This window comes from Solanum lycopersicum, chromosome 5 (genome assembly GCF_036512215.1).
Source record: "Solanum lycopersicum chromosome 5, SLM_r2.1".
Taxonomy (NCBI): Eukaryota; Viridiplantae; Streptophyta; class Magnoliopsida; order Solanales; family Solanaceae; genus Solanum; species Solanum lycopersicum.
Genome location: NC_090804.1, coordinates 34262386 through 34278217, shown reverse-complemented (window position 1 = coordinate 34278217; position 15832 = coordinate 34262386).

The following is a 15832-nucleotide window of genomic DNA, read 5'->3' as shown; positions in this document are numbered from 1 at the left end:
TTTTGATGCCAAAAAATGTAAGTCGATGCCATTGAATATGCTTCTGCATAGCAGTGCTTTCACTTGTTTCCTATTTTGAACATTTTTAGTGTATTGTCACTCATGCTTTGTTGGAGATCTGAATGAGGTGTTATCGCTCTTATTTTAAACTGTTTCTTTTTTTTTTTTGGAAAACTTCAATGACTTCACTGCCTCCATAAAAAAGTTGTCCATTTAAGGAAGCAACTTGCCCTTTTCAATTCTCCATATTTGTTGAATGGAGGATAAGATGATCTTGAAGAAATCTTATATACCGACATCCACTGGAAAATTATTAGTTTTTAAACAAACTGATTTGTGTTGACTTCTATAATCGCTTTCTCCTTTTCTTGCTATCTTCGGTTGATCACTTTGATCTCGTTCTTCTCAATAGACATAAGATGAGATTATATAGAATATTTGACATATTAAAAACTCTTTAAGGAAATAAATGTTTTGGAGAATTAATTTGGAAAATCTCATTTTCAAATTTCATGTCATGTCATGTCATGCAAAGCATAAATCAACGTCCATGGTTGAAACTTTTGACATGTCTGATGAACTTTCTCTAGAGAATTCAGAAAATCCTTGAAGCTTGAGTAATTTCTGACATGGTTCTCCTGAAATCCTCCATATTTGGAAAGTTTTGTCGTTGACTCTGAAATCCAACAGTGTTTGAGATTGTTGAAGTTGACTTTGAACTTTAACAATGCCAGAGATCATTTGGAGTTAGCTTTAAACTTATGAATATGCTTGAAATGTTCAAAATTAATTGCATACGTTTACTTATTCTTGAAGAATATTTTGAACCCATCCTCAAAATTTTATGTCCCACATAGATGTCTTAGAGTATCTAAAATATTTGATATATGAGTTGTAGAATTTTTGAGTCCCTCTCAAAAAATTTGTCCTAATTGCAATTCGCAATGTGACTTTAGTCTTGACTTGTTGAAGATTTTCTTCTTGAGAATTTTTGAGAGGGCTCAAAAGTTATGTCAGGGTTAGATGTCTCGGCGTACCTCGAACTGTGGATACATGACTTGTAGAATTTTTGAGATCCCCTCAAAAATTTTGTCCCAGTTGTAACTCACAATGTATCTTAAGTCTTGACTTTTGGAGATCTTATTCTTGAGAATTTTTTAGTCTCTCTCAAAAATTATATCCCGGTTTCTTTTGTAAAGGAAAATAAAAATCTTATAAAAGATATGAATGAACCCTTATGGTGCCTACGTATCCCGTTGAGGTAGGAATATGGTCAAATGTAGCTCCTCCCTCGAGTTTTAACTGAAATAAAGTATTTTAATAAGGAAATGACTGAGGCCGACATAGGTCGCCTACGCATCTCAATCTTGAGAATTCATGTCAAATGTAGTTCGATATATGCTAATTTTCTAACCATAAAACATAAGATGGTTACAGGCAAATGATGCGTTTAGAAATAAACAAAATAAAGAAACTCTAAATCTTCAAATCCTATAACTCTTAATAGCATTTGAGTAGGTTTTCCACCTAAGATGAACGTCTATGCTCAACCCTAAGATGTCATCAAAAAAATTTATCAATAATTTCCTAAGTAAGTTGTTGAGTTCTCTTTTTTGAGCCTCTGTAAGATATATACTTATTCTAGTCTGTTAGACACAATCATCCTCTTATGTATCATCCATATTTGACTTATCATGATTCTCGAGTTGTTTCAATTCTTTGGCGATGTATTAAAATCAAATGATCTCCCCATCATACTCTTTGAACACATCCTCACCTACCTCTTTTATTCATAGAGATTGTGACATGACATGATGTTGACAGATTTAAAAGTATTTTTACTAAAACAAACACAATTAAAGCTAGTGGAATAATTTTTTTCAATGGAAGAGGCTTTCATTGAAAATAAGGAAATACGAGCTCGACCATGACCACGGGACATTTTTACTTTTTTAAAATTTTATGAATAAGATTGAAAAATGACATAAAAGGGTGGTACCAAACCTCAATTGGACTGCCTCTGATTTTAGGAATGATAATACAATTTATCTTTGTCTATCAAGACGAGAGGGGAATCAAGAGAGTCATGGAAGTTTAATTAAGAACTCTCTCCATTGTCTTGGCGTCTCATATGGATGGTCTTTATCAATTCCTCAAACACGACATAAACTTCTTTAAGAAGATCCGTAGTTCCCTTTTGAGACTGTCATCATTGTCATATGGTTAAGTCGGAGGCCTCCTCCTCAATGTTGTGGGCTCTCAAAAAATGGGTAATCAACCCCCATAATGAAAATTCCACCTCATATTATTCCAAAACTTCATCATATTTTGACGCAAAATAGGCTACACATTAATGGTCATCCCTTTCATAAGTTCAAAGAATTAGCCACTTGCGCAACTTATTTCTCTAAACTCATTTGGACATGTGGATGTTCTCATCCTTCTTATCTATTCTAGCACTTAACTTGGTCCCAATTTCAGACATGAGTTTTTGGAATAGTTCTTCATTGGTCATTCCACCTTTGGATATACTTTGTTATGCGCTTTGGTTAGGATTTTGGTATTGTTGCCCAGCTCCTTGGGTACAATATTATTTGCACCTTGTGCCTAACTTTTGTTTTGGTTCCCTCCCCAAGAAAAGTTAAGATTTTTTATCCAATTTGGGTTATAACTATTACCATAATTTTGTTGGCTTGGCCCCTTTGCACATTTACCACATAATTTACAGAAGTCGGGTTTGCCTCACATTGATCAGTATCATGTGTTTCACTACCACATACCCCACACCATTTTTCTTTTTGTTGCACCACGTTTACCGGTGCTTTAATTAGAGCCAACTTCTTAAACTGTAAAGTCATACTATGCTGCATTGCATCTATTTTGGCATTTAAAGTAGTAGCTTTGTCTACATCTAATATCCATGCAAACTTTTGGGTTGTGGTTCTAGAAATGTCCCTCCCATACCCTTGATTCCCTTCTGAAAAATTATCAAGAAAATCAAAGAATGCTTCACTTGTTATGGATAGTGCTTGCCCACCTGTTGCACTATTAAGAAGAGCACGTGCATTATATTCCAAACCCTAAAAAGAAAGCGTGAGATAGTACCTTATTAGTCTGCATGTGATGTGCAAACATTCAGCATTGGTTTGAAGCGTGCCCACGCTTGGTACATGTCTTCCCTATGCTTTTGAGCAAAGTTTTTTATTTCGCCTTTCAGCTTAGAGGTTTTCTTGGATGGGTGGAAACGACTCAAGAACTTCTTTGCTAGACCGTCCCAAGTAGTAATGGAGTTCGGTGGTTCAAAATCTAACCATCACCTTGTGGCTCCTAGCAACGAGTAATGGAACAATTTTAACCTCATATGAGACTCCAAGTGGAATGTAGGTATGAGTGACCTCTATGAAGTTCCTAATGTGAAGTTGCAGATCTTCATGGGGGAGACCAGTAAATTTCCCATTGGTATGGACAATTCCAACCATATTTATTTTTAACTCAAATCTCCCCGCGGTGGATGTTTCCTGATACTCGATGACAAATTAGCGGTGAGTAGGACTTCAACATCATGCCCTGGTCTTGCTGGAATGATAGGTACATTAGGGGGTATTCCTTGGATATCCACATTCTTCGGATTTTTCAGAACCCTTGGGTTATTCACATCTTCCGAATTGTGTTGATGATCATTACCCCGATCTCCCATAAGTCGTAGTTCTAATTCTCCTGGATTCAGTTTTCTTCGCTGATGTAGAACTCTTTCAACTTTGTTGTATGTATCAACTAGATCTCCTTTTTGATTTAGACCTGAGATTCAAATTCCTGCAATAACAAGCTAAAATCAACTAATTAATACTTGAGTATTCTAATTATAGACTTAAGAAAACTGAATATAAATCAATTTCTAAGTACCCGACAGCGGAGCTAAAAACTTGTTGCTCTCAATTGCACACACAAGTGTACCTGGTCACGCAAGTAACATAGTTTCTTTTAGAAACGAGTTATAATTCCCAAGGGACTTATGATCAAATTATATTCGCACTTAATTCAACAACTAAAGAGAAAAGTAACTACTTCGCAGGTTTATTGCTTTATGGTTAACTAAGACTATTCTAGACTAAGTTTATAGTAAATAATGGTGAACAACTTTAATGTAATTTTTCAGGAAAGATTAAAAGCAATTCTAGAGCTGCAGCATATAACAAATGTAATCCATCGTAAGATCCGCGTAGAACTAACTTCAGTTGTCAATTTGCTTGTTTATAGGGTTAATAGTATGATCCAGGTTAACCACCTCTCATCGCCTACCCCAATTATCTATCTAACTATATCGTTGAGCGGGGATAAATACACTAATTGGCAAGCATTTATATTTCATCCTGTTTTGTAACCATGAAAGGTATTCATCTTCTAGGCGTCACTCCTGAAAACTAATCTCCTCAATTTAATGGGCGGACCAAGATCTCTATATTTATTCCTAGATGGCCAATCAAGAAATAGTAAAACAAGAATATAAAAGTAATTTGAGTGGTCAACGAAAGATTAATTCATAAAGTCTCACATATTCAACAATTAATTCATAGCAACAGCCCAAGAACTACGGCATTTAGCTACTCGTGCTATTAATAACCAAGAAAATATAGTTGTTCATAAATAAATCTGTAAAATAAAAGAGTTAAGATGATTACAAACTTGATTCTTGCCCCTGCACACTAAACAAATGTCCAACCCTCACAATGGAAGCGCTAGGCTCTATTTATAATAATAGACATAGTATAGAACAAATCCTCCTCAAATTAGAAATCCTAGGGAACATTTAAAACTTCTACTAATATTTTGGGGTTGGAGCGTCGCACCTAGTAGTATGCCCCAAAACTTCTGCTGATCTTTTGGGGCAAGCGCGTCGCGCCTAGCAGTATGCCCCAAAACTTCTTCAAATCTTCATGCATTGGCGAGGCGCGCCACTCAGTACGCCAGCTTATATGGTCCTCATACTTGATCAATTTCTTGGTGTATTTTCTCCTTCTTTCATTGTTTCAACTCTGATTTCTCCAGAAGTTCCTGAAATCACTAATCATGAGTGTAAGTGAAAAGATCATCACAATTTTACCATATATCAAGTTAACATTTCAAGATCATCGTAGAACATAATCAAATTATGGAAAAATATTTACTCTTTATATACCTAAAATCACGGGTCTTAGGGGTTATCTCGAGGCATGCTAAGATCAATCCAGTGCTTATAATAGGATCTTTCTTCAATACTGCTAGTTTCAGTAATAGCAATTGTCTTCTCATTTTAAAGTGCAACATCAACATCTAAAACTTCGAGATGAAATTTGATCTGTTCGCACAAATCTGAGAAGTTTAGACCATTGAAGGTCGTAACAAAGTGTAACACCCCAGAAATTTTTTGAACTAAGAGTTGAACAGTTCTTTGTAGTGAGTGACATTTTACCAAGAAATTAAAAATCTTCATAGTAAAGGTCAGTAGATGTAGCACACTTTGTTCCAAGAAAAGGTAAATTGGAAATAGCAAAATCATATATTTTTCAAGTTAAGCTAAGTATGAGTTTTGGGTCAACTTCAAAAGACCATAATTCTTATATCAAGAGAGTAAGGTGTGCTAACAGATACCATAGGAAATATCTTTGAATTATCTTTCCATATCCACCGAGGTTTCTCAGTTTGAGTTCGTTGATACGCTCAAACTTACTTCTCAAATGAGAAGTAAAGCGGTCGTGTCAAGTAAATAACCCAACTAGTGAGGTTGGGATAGTTCCCACGAGGAAAATAGTCTAGGCTCAACCTCAACCTATTATTACTATCGTTTGGTCAATAACTTCCTTGGAAAGTAAAAATATAAAAAAAGGGGGTTCTATCTCTAAATAAGTGAAAATAAACAACAAACTTGAAAGAGACACTTAACAGCTTTTAATGTTGGGTTTTAATCAATTAATCAAAGTAACTAGGGTTTACGTGTTCCCCACAAGTTCATAAATTGATAACTCTAACTATAACAATTCTTTTCTAGTATCTTGCATGCAAAGTGATAAGTTATGTATTTCTAAATCCTTTGTCCGGCATCTAGAAAATCTCACTCCGCACCTTGGTCCGGCTACGTATGTTGCTATCCTAACCCTTATCCTTACCTCATATTAAGCATCGTATTCGATATTTGACTAAGTTAATACCTCGTACCAATCAAAACTAGCCTATTAGATAGTATACACTAAATCTATGTTAGTAATTCTTTTCCTATTATCTACCTCCTTGGTCTGGCAAGTAGCATTAAGGCGAGTTCTAACGTTGGTCATCCGTTAAAAAGACTTCTAAACGAAAGAATTATTAATACATGCAAGACACTATGCTAGAATTGTTCTTTTAATTAGGGTTTATCTCATTATTTGCCTATGGTTCCCACAACCCTAGTTATGGAATTTAGTTACTCATAGCCATAAACACACTATTCAAATATATTAAATATGAATTCATGTACTTACTTCAATGAGAAAGAATAAAGTCCGAAAGTTTGCTTGATTAATTACCAAAAATCACTTGTAAGAATCTCCAAATCAAACACTAATACACAGAGTGTAATAAAATGATGTCTAATCTAGTAGAGTCTAACATCAAAAATGAGGTTTTTCGAACTATTTATAAAAAATAAAAACCTAATTAAACAAGGATTCTAATTGCTGGAAATCTGCCAAAACGCGGCTGGGTCGACGGACCTCGCGACGGACCGTCGTGGTCACGACGGATCGTCATGGACTCCGTCGTCCCATACTTAGCAATTTCTTCTGCTTCTCTCTTCATTCCCCTCAACGGCAAGTATGACGGACCATCATAGGCACAACGGTCCGTCGAGGGTCTTCGTTTCAAAACACTTCAACTCTTGGAATCTGGGTACTGGGATCACTTCTCTGAACTTCATGACGAACCTGCAGGACGCACCGTCATAGCCACGACAGACCGTCACAAGCTATGTAACCCCACACTTGGTCAGACTTCCCCATTTTCTTTCAGCAGCATCTCTACGCTGCCACCTACGGACCGTCACAAGCACGACGGACCGTCATCAGCTCCGTAGGTGGTCTCTTCTGCAATTCTTCGCTCAAAATCTCCGCATTCAACTTTGGACAGATTTCCTGCAAAACAAAGAGAAACTCATATAAAAACTAGCACAAAAAGACTTTCGGACACACTAAACTTAAGGAAAAAGTATTAATTATACCGTGAAACCACGGTATATCAACACCCTCAACTTAAATTCGTTGTTTGTCCTTAAGCGACGCACTATGACTCACTACATAATCTTTGTACAATAGTATCCATGTTTTATCCTCTGCAATCATTTAGTTATCAATCACGATTAATCTCATCAAATCTATGCATGCTATCACTATTAGGCTTGAATTTTTTGTGGGATTAAAACATGAAACAGACTCACCATGCACTAACACCTATCCTCTTCAATTTCTCACCGAGGTGCTAACAATTCCGGTATTGCAACTAGTGTCCTCACTTCAAAACAAAATCCTCATTTTTCACACAATGATTTCAGTTTGAGTATAAGGATTACTTTTCAACACTCGCTCTCAGAACAAAGTCACACTCATTCATACCTATTGCCATAAGCTTGCCCTTATTTTCATTGCCTTAAGTTTGCTATACAACCCTTAGGATCACGATAGGACTTTCTTAGCTTGTAACATTGGCTCAGAGTCAGGTAGGGTATAATTAGGTATACTTTAGTGACTTTTTGCCCTCCTTGACATATCGGCTAAACCTTCCACTTTCTATCACTTTATCTCGCCCAGTTTCTCCTATTCTTTCACCTTGCTATTTTCCCTTCTTTCTTCATTTGTGTAAGTGACTCTTTTCCTTTTTTTTCCTGTATATTTCTCTTTTTCTTTACTTTTCTTTCAATGAGTTCTTGAGTCACTTTACTTTTGTTCTTTCTCTCTCTTTGTTCATTCAACCCCACTTTCAAGAGCATTCCTCAAAACATCCACCCTCAACTCATGGCTTTGCCATGAGTCAAGGTACACAATACCCAAAGTTGGGTCAGGGCCATAATGAAGGTTTTTTATGCATTAGCCACCCTCAACTTATGCTTTTGGCATAAGCTGAGGTGCACATGTCCAAGGAGGGACCAGTGCCAACATATTGTTCCCACAAAAATTAGTTGGGTGAAAAAGAATGGACTAATTTTAAGCTCAGATTATTTGGATCAAAGAAGGATAACTTTCATTTGGTTTCTTTTATTTAGGCTAGAAATGGGCTATCTTGAATAAGGATCTATGATCCTTTCCTAATTGTCTGTTACAACTTACTTTTAGCAGGACTAACCAGGCAAGTTCTAGCTCAGTACCAATAGTGGATTATTCAAATTTCCTCACACTCACTTGACATCTCATCACTATATCAGATTATTAAACACCTAGTTCGAATTGAAGACTTAGGGTAATGCAATGGTGTAATTCTATTTCATGCTTAGCGCCACACAATTATTAGTTACTATGCCTAGTCATGCAACATTTTCCAGTTCTATCAGGATATCATTTTAGCCATCATGCTTCAGAGTTAAACTATGTACAAAGGATATAAACATGTCGGTTCAATAGAAAAAGTAATCAGTCTTTTGGGGAAAAAGAACACAGGCAAGAAAACCCCAAAAGAGGATAGTGAGTTGGGCTACTCAGACTTCACCCTGACACTCACATTCCATTTACCCCACCCCCAACAAAAAAAGCATGCAATTGTCCCCAATGCATAAAAAAATCTAAATATTAGAGTGGTAGGTGAAGCAAACCTGTGGCGCAAAGCGCCATCGATCAGCAAGATGGTGGGTCCGGTTCCCCGGAACCCAGGTCCTCTGCAATCTGGACACCCTCAGTGGTGTCCTCAGCAAAAACCGCACCATCAGTAGTGCCTCCTGTTGTCTCTACAGTGCGGGAGATAGATGCCCCAGCCGCTAACTGTGATGCTCTAATCTGGTGCGCCTCCTCCTCAGCAAGTGAGGCTCTCCTCGCAGCCTCCATCTCTCGGCGCTCCTTCTTCCTTGCTCGCGCCTCATCCTCTGCTCGACCCCTACGCCTCTTGGCACTCTCTCAAGGGGGAGGTGGTGGAATTTCTGAAGTAGTAAACAAGGCCGCTAGCACGGTGTCCTCAGCAGGCTCGACAGAAGGGGCCTCAGACTCCGGCACCCTCGCCTCTAGGATCGTGTCGATGTCTACATGAAGACTGTCGACCTCACCCTGAAGAGTCGACAAATCAACCGGAGGGGCTGGTCGGGCTAACAATCTCAACTCAAAGGCGTCCAGGAGCTGGTTAACCTCAGGAATCTTCCGCTCTGTAAACTGTTGCATTATCCTCTCTAGATGCTCTTCAGACTCAGTGATCGACTTCTGCATCCACGGCTGGATATGATGCAGAAGAGTGGCCATCTGTGCCTCTAGTTTCTGGACCCTAGCAAGCGGGATCGGTGCCGGTAGAGAGGCTGTGCGAGAGGAGCTCGGGGCTGTGCTACTACCCGGGATAGACTCGACCGGGGTAGTGTCAGTGGACGCCTATGTAGCTGTGCGGGCCTGGGCTACCGTATCCGCATGATCATCAGCAAGTGGGGGCAGCTCTGGACGGGGCCCTCTGCTTGGAGCCAACTCATTGGCCTCGTCTCTGATGAGGCCGACGTCTACAGTGCCCTGCGGGGTCTTAAGCTGATCTACGTGCCATATGGGCACACCTGCGGACCTGCAAAGGGCAAAGATCATACACGGGAAGGGGTAGGTAGTTGTGACCTTGAATGCCCTCTCGTGCATGACTGCCTGGAGAAGCCATGCGAAGTCCACCTCGAATCCGGCTATCATCGCCTCCATCAACACTGATCGATCCCAGGTAACGATATTATTAGCAGCTGTGGGGGAAGGCAGTGACGGACGAGCAGCCACAAGAACTTTGCTACGAACGTGAGGTTGGCCTTCTTGATGTCCCATTTCGGCTAAGTGACCCAATCGGCACCCTCTCCATCTACTAACAGGTGCAGGGACATCCACCTCTTGGTGGTCTCTCTCAATGCTGGCTCGCGCAAGAACTGTCCATCCTTTACTATCTGCCAGCGGTAGTCAAACTCGGCAGTGATGGGGCTCCAAGTAGCATCTACACTCTCGCCGTATAGAAACCGGCGGATGGCTGGCAGGGAAATGTCAACCTGCACGCCCTAGACTCGAACCTCCTTCAGTGGGGCCTGTTTAGGGGGAGCATCCCGCCTATCAATCTGAGATCGAAGAGTCGCTACTAGTATGCGTAGAACTCTCGGACCATTTCCTCGTTGTATCATCCCAACGGACGTGCTTTCCTCTCTAAGCGATGCCCGGTGAAGAGGTTGTGGATATCCGGCATCATTGGGAGACTCCCTGTAAGTACCCGCCGCTCCAAGGTGAGTGTCCGAGTCATTACTCCTTTGTCAGTAAGGAACTTGGCGTCGGAGTAAACTTGAAACTGGCCATCGACACACCACCGGTTTGGCTGGTCAGAGGCTGGGGTGGAGACCTGAGCTGGTGCACCGGATGTAGAGTCTGAACTGTCAGCCTCATCAGACGAGGCCGACGCTGTAGCAGTGTCGGGTGCGGGAACATCAGCAGAGCCTGAAGCTTCCTCGGACCATGATACTCCTAAGGAGCCAGACGCTCCTTCCTCATTTGTGGCTGACCCAGAGGGTGTGCCGGTCAGTATGCGATCCTCATCAGACTGAGAGGCAGTGACTACGCTGAACGCCACCGTCTTGGGTGTGGCTCTGGGAGCACGTGCAACACGGGAAGGTGCGGAAGTGCCTGGGGGCACATACTCAGGGTCCCGCTCATTATAAGAGCCGATGATCAAGTGTGCAGACGGGGCAACAGACTTTGATCGCCCACGTGTGTCGGTTCGATCTTGCTTGGGTGCCATAGTAGGTAGTACCTGCAAAGGATCACTATTAGTACGAGTAGTGGGAAACAAGACAAACGAAACCATACGAAATAAAACAGTGAAAATAATATGTAAATGTTGTATAAATAGTAACACACGACGGGCCTGGTGATGGTTCGTCATGACTATGACGGACCGTCGTGAGGTCCGTCGTGGTGTACTTGGACTCTATATAAATAGAGAAAACTGAAAGAGGGTCTCTGACTAGCATGACAGTGTGTGCAGGACGGACCGTCACAGTTACGACGGTCCGTTGTAGATGTCCGTCGTAGGACACTTGGGAAAAAATATGGAGATCCTAGGGAGAGGGGTCTCTGACCGTTGTGACGGTCATGCAGGACACACCATCGTGGGTACGACGGGCCGTCACATGTGTCCGTTGAAGGACACTTGGGAAAAATATGGAGACCCTTAGGAGAGAGGTCTCTGACCGTTATGACGGTCATGCAGGACGGACCGTCGTGGGTACGACGGTCCGTCACATGTGTCCAGTAGGACAGGGGTGCTAGGGCTTGTGCAACGGACCCTACGACGGTCCGTCGTCGGGGTCTCGTTCTGAATGACAGTGACAGAACTAAAGGTACCCTAAGCAACCCTGATGAACCCACATCAACCTTTTAGTGTTTTGGACCTATATGTGTTTACCCCAACTACCTAGGAAACTAGCAATGCAAAAGCACCTATGTGTAGGGTGGTAAACATGGTAATTTCGAACATTTGTAACCTAGGTCAGGCAGAATTTTATAAAGTAAACAAAATACTATGAGGAACTAAGCTTAATACTAACTAGTAACAAAAATGCAAGATAAGTGAGTATAAATTAGAGACACATACCTTAGAAATGGAGAAAAACAAATGCACAAGTACGCGGTGGCAAGGTAGACACCCACAGCAGCAGTTTTCACTAGTAGATGAACACTTTAGGGCTTGGGAGAATTGTGAGGGGGGCAATGATCGGAGGGGGGGAGTGTGGAAGTTCAAAAGAGAGAGTAATGGGAGAAAATAATGAAGTAATGGGGTGAAATATGAAGGTGTGGGACTTTAAACGGTCTGATTTTGGAAAAGGGTCCAGCCGGGTCGGGTTGGGTATACCTCATTAATCACTCGACGGTTCCCCGACGACGGTCCGTCACAGTTGTGACGACCCGTCGTTGGTTCCGTCGTGTGTGCCCTAATTTCATAATGACAGAAAAACGTACCTAGTACGATAGATGCATACGACGGTCCGTCGCAGGCGCAACGGTCCGCTGATGTATCCGTCAGTGACTGCTGTAGAGTAATTTTCTGCAGAATTTCCTGGTGATGTGCCTGCAAATGTAAAACCCATTAGTAGAAAAATGCTACCATTACTAAAAAGACGATAAGTGTTGGGTTGCCTCCCAACAAGCGCCTGATTTAATGTCGCAACACGACTGGGGACACTTGATTACTCAGACTTCATCAAGATGGTATGCCTCTATCGTTTCATTTCCCGATGCTTTATGCCCAAAATAGAGTTTTATTCTATCTCTATTCCTCTTAAACCGCACTCCCTCCTTGGCTTTTAACTCAACTGCCCCATGAGCGAATACTTAGGTAATCAAGTAAGGGCCAGTCCATTTGGACTTGAGCTTGCCCGGAAGGCAAAGCACACCAGAACTGTCTTCAAGCACCAAATCCCCAACCATAAACTCTTGTTTTGCATCTTTCTGTTCAGTCTCCTTCTTCATCTTTTCTTTGTGGGATATGGCAGATACCGATTGGAGCTCACCACTCTGCCTCATGGTCTTACAAATGTTGAAGGTCGCTTCTTCATTATTCAACCAAAATGTCATCTGTTCCTTCTCCATATCAACTAAGTCTCTACCTATAGCAAGGAATGGCCTCCCAAGAATGATAGGCACTTCAAAATCGACCTCACAATCAAGAATAACAAAATCAGCTAGAAAGATGAATGACTCCACTTTTACTAGCACATCATGGAGTATCCCTATGGGCCTTTTCACTGTCCGATCGGCCATCAGTAGCCGCATCCCAATGGGTTTTTGATCCTCCAAACCAAACTTCTTGTAAATTGAGAGGGGCATGATATTTATGCTTGCCCCCAGATCACATAATGCTTTCGCAAAATGTAATGACCCAACTGTACAAGGGATAGTGAACGCACCCGGATCTTCTTTATTTTGTACTAGGGATCTTGTAGCAATAGCACTACAATGCTGCAATCTATCATCATCCTCAAAAGTGACCGATCTTTTCTTGGTGACCAGATCTTTCATGAATTTGGCATAACCGGACATTTGTTCTAGAGCTTCTACCAAAGGGACAATGATAGAGAGCTGCTTCAACATTGTTATGAAGCGCCGGTATTTACCATCCTCGGTGTTTTTCACTAATCTCTGAGGGAAGGGTGGTGGTGGCCTAGGCATGGGTATTACCTTGATAGGTACTTCTACATCTTTTCCATTACTTCCCTCTGCTTCACAACTACCCTTTACCACATTATCATTATCCTTTCTCATATTTTCCTCAGTAGATGACATAGGTGGGTCAATGGTTTTCCTACAACCCCGAGTAGTGATTGCCATATAGTGCACATCATTCTTTGGATTTTGGATAGTGTTGCTAGGAAGAGTGTCCGGTTGCCGTGTGTTCACTGTCGCAGATAATTGGGCCACTTGCAATTCGATTTGTTTAATCGAAATTGCATGTGTATCAACTTTTTGCCCAATACTAGCTAAATCACACCTCAACTCTTTAATGTGTTCATCAGTAGTGTTGAACCTCCTCATCATTTTGTGCAACATATCCTCAACTCTCGCCATACTATCTCCACCATCCCTAGGAGTAACTTCACGATTTTGTGGAGGGACATAGGGCACATTCCTGTCGTTTCTATTAGCATAGTTACCCCTATTAAAGTTGTTGTTGCGGTTGTAGTTTCCATCTCAGACATAATGACCCTCACGGTTGTAGTTACCGTAGTTCGGACCTTGGTTCCCTTGACCTTGGCGCCAATTATCCTGATTTGAGCCTTAGGCGTTTGGTCGAAAACCCCCCATCTGGTCATTCACTGCATAAGTGTCCTCTGCATAATAGCACTCATCATTAGGAGGTGGTGGTTTAGCCAAGTAGTTGACTGCTTTTATCTTTTCAGCACCCCCTGTGACATGTTTTAGTACCAACCCAAGCTCAGTTCTCATCTGAGCCATTTCTTCACGAATCTCATCTGTGGCTGGGTTGTGAGTGGACTGCACTGCGAAGGTGTTTCTCCCTGTATCGGACTTCCTAGTACTCCAAGCCTTGTTATTTCGGGAGATTTTCTCTAGTTTTTCTGCAATCTCAGCATAAGGGCATTCTCCATAAGATCCACCTGCTATAGTGTCCAACACCGCTTTAATGTTATCATCATGTCCCCGATAGAAGTATTCCTTCAGTGACTCATCATATATACGGTGATTTGGAACACTTCTCAAGAATGAGGTGAATCTATCCCAAGAACTACTAACTGACTCTCCTGGTAGTGACACAAAGTTGTTCACCTTGTCTTTGTGGTTTAATTTCTTGGAGACCAGATAGTAGCGTGCTAAGAAGACATCCCTTAGTTGGTTCCAAGTGAAGACGGAGTTGTATGGGAGCTCAGTGAACCACATAGCAGCCTCTCCCAACAGAGAGAGAGGAAACACTCTGAGACCTTTTACATTTAGATCCAAATCAGGCCTCTTCACACAACTTTTACACACTGTCCTTACCCTAGCTATATGGGCATGTGGATCCTCAGAAGGTAGCCCTGAAAACAAACCTCTGGCAGTGAGCATTTGCATCAGGCTACTAGTTACCACAAAAGTGTGGCCTGTGGGTAGAGGGGGCAAGACAAGTGGCCCATCGGAATCTGCTATGTTATCATACCCTCTGTAGTATGCTTGGGGCCGTGGAACGGGATTTTGTCCCCTTAGTTGATGTTCACCCGGAGCGTCGGGTAACATCTGACCATGAACATCCACTGGATCTGGGATGTTCTGGTTTGGATCCTCATCATTTATTCCCAAGTTTCGATTCATATTGCGCAATGTACGCTCTAGCTCGTGATCGTAGAGAAACAAGGGTTCTCTTCCTCTCCGTGTATTTGGCATACAAGGAGGATAGTTCTGAAAGGAAATCAAAAACAATAAAACAAAGTAAAATCAAGAAAATATCAACTAAACTATAGTAATAAGTTCAAGCTAATCTAAAAGCTAAAATCCTCGGCAGCGGCGCCAAAATTTGATACGCTCAAACTTACTTCTCAAATGAGAAGTAAAGCGGTCGTGTCAAGTAAATAACCCAACTAGTGAGGTTGGGATCGTTCCCACGAGGAAAATAGTCTAGACTTAACCTCAACCTATTATTACTATCGTTTGGTCAATAACTTCCTTGGAAAGTAAAAATATAAAAAGGGGGGTTCTATCTCTAAATAAGTGAAAATAAACAACGAACTTGAAAGATACACTTAACAGCTTTTAATGTTGGGTTTTAATCAATTAAAGTAACTAGGGTTTACGTGTTCCCTACAGGTTCATAAATTGATAACTCTAACTATAACAATTCTATCCTAGTATCTTGCATGCAAAGTGATAAGTTATGTATTTCTAAATCCTTGGTCCGGCATCTAGAAAATCTCACTCCGCACCTTGGTCCGGCTACGTGTGTTGCTATCCTAACCGTTATACTTACCTCATATTAAGCATCGTATTCGATATTTGACTAAGTTAATACCTCGTACCAATCAATACTAGCCTATTAGATAGTATACACTAAATGTATGTTAATAATTCTTTTCCTATTATCTACCTCCTTGGTCCAACAAGTAGCATTAAGGCGAGTTCTAACGTTGGCCATCCGTTAAAAAGAC